Genomic DNA, 1712 nt, shown 5'->3' on the forward strand with positions numbered 1-1712 from the left:
TTCAACAATGCTTCCTTGTTCTCAAAATAAAATTTAATGTATTTACTTTAGCATACAATAATTTTAAGATCTGAATGCCTTTTTGTTTTTCCACTTTATACTTTACAGTCTGTTTTTGTTCTCTGATTTGTCCCCGTGTCTCCTATCCACAGATTTGCCTTCCTTCCTATAATTTTCTAACTTTAATTTACCTAAACATTAGAAATATCCTCGTAGTTCACAGCTTTAACTTCAAATAATCTGGTAACTTTCTTTGAATCCAAAAATTTAGATAATAGTAGTCAAAATTTCCATAAGCCTTCAGGGTTCCCTGTATATATTTCATTGAGAGATCATGCCACATTTTGCAATTCTTTTTTTTTTTTTTATCAGCACGTAAGTCTTTTTTATTTTTTCCAGTTATCATGCCATGAATTCATAGGGAACGGATCCCAGCAGCTCAGGCTCCTTTCCATTGGTTCTCACAAAGTGTGCTTCTCTGGGTGGAGCAGGCTGACGCTTCAGTTGAACCCAGGTACCTTTCTCTTTGGCTTCCTTCTTTTTCTGATCACTTTCCTTCACATGTTTCAGGAAGCTATCTGGAGTGCTTAATATGCTCAATACATACATTCATTCTCTTGGCAAGAATCTTGCCCTTGACTTGCTTGTTCACAACAATGCCCACTGCAAGCTGGGTGACACTGTAGACTCTTCCTTCCAGTGTTGCCATGGTAACATTTGTGGGCACTCCTTTTTGAACAGTGCTCATTCCCTTGATGTCCACAATATCCCCTTTCTTGTAGATTTGCATGTATGTGGCCAAAGGAACAGCTCCATGTTTTCTAAAAGGCCTAGAGAACATATGGCGGGTGCCTCTCCTCTTTCCCTTTGTGTTAGTCATTTTGGCGAATTACTGGAAGATGCCGGTTCCAGCTGAAAAAAAAGCACATTTTGCAATTCTTGTTTCTAACTTTTCTCCACAAATAGACACCTATATCCTATAGGGTACTAGGCACCTCAGATCCTCGCTTAAACAAGAGTTCATTAAATATTTGTAGAATGAGTCAAAGATAAATTAATGGCTTAACTCATTACTGTCTTCCTCCTTTCTTTCCTGAGTAATTAATTCTCAATAATAAAAACACAGTTGAGTGCTAAAATGCATGTTTCCAAAATGAAAGAAAAATTATTTTCTTTCTCTCATCCATAGTCCAACAGTGGTAACTCTGTCAGACAAACTAGCAAGCATATGGGACAGGCAATGTTGAGAGGCCAACACCAAGAAATATTGCCTTTATTAGCATGTGACTACAGATAAGAAAATAAAGTACAGGAGCATAGAATGGAGCTGTGAGACACAAGTAAAAACATGTACTTATGTTTATGCTTGAAGAAGAGTTTTAACGTTTAATCTAGTTGTGGATAATTTTCAGGAATAAGATCATCTATAATCTTCCAAGAAGTAAGGTCAGCATTTTAAACATGTTCTACACTACTCCTTGTTTTTAATCATTTTTACAAATTAAAGAATGATAATTGACAGGGATCACGTTAGTTGGGTGATGAAAATCAACCACTCTATAAGTAAAGTATCTACAAGATAGTTAAATCACTTATCTCTAAAGAAATAAATCAAACTAGTAAATGTTTTCTAATAAAGTAAGTAGCCTTTCCCCTCCTTTTCCCCCTCACCCCCAAGTGCCTAAGGCTCTTCCTTTGCCTTCATAACTCAT

The 1712-nt window shown here is 36.3% G+C and overlaps 1 pseudogene across 1 annotated transcript; it reads right to left on the bottom strand.

Annotated features, from left to right (window-relative positions):
• Positions 1-401: 401 nt before the first annotated feature.
• On the bottom strand, positions 402-886 carry LOC307103952 (large ribosomal subunit protein eL21-like; annotated as a pseudogene). Its single transcript has one exon. The product of its transcript is annotated as a large ribosomal subunit protein eL21-like (transcript).
• Positions 887-1712: the final 826 nt, after the last annotated feature.

This window comes from Cnephaeus nilssonii (genome assembly GCF_951640355.1).
Source record: "Cnephaeus nilssonii genome assembly, chromosome: 8".
NCBI lineage: Eukaryota > Metazoa > Chordata > Mammalia > Chiroptera > Vespertilionidae > Cnephaeus > Cnephaeus nilssonii.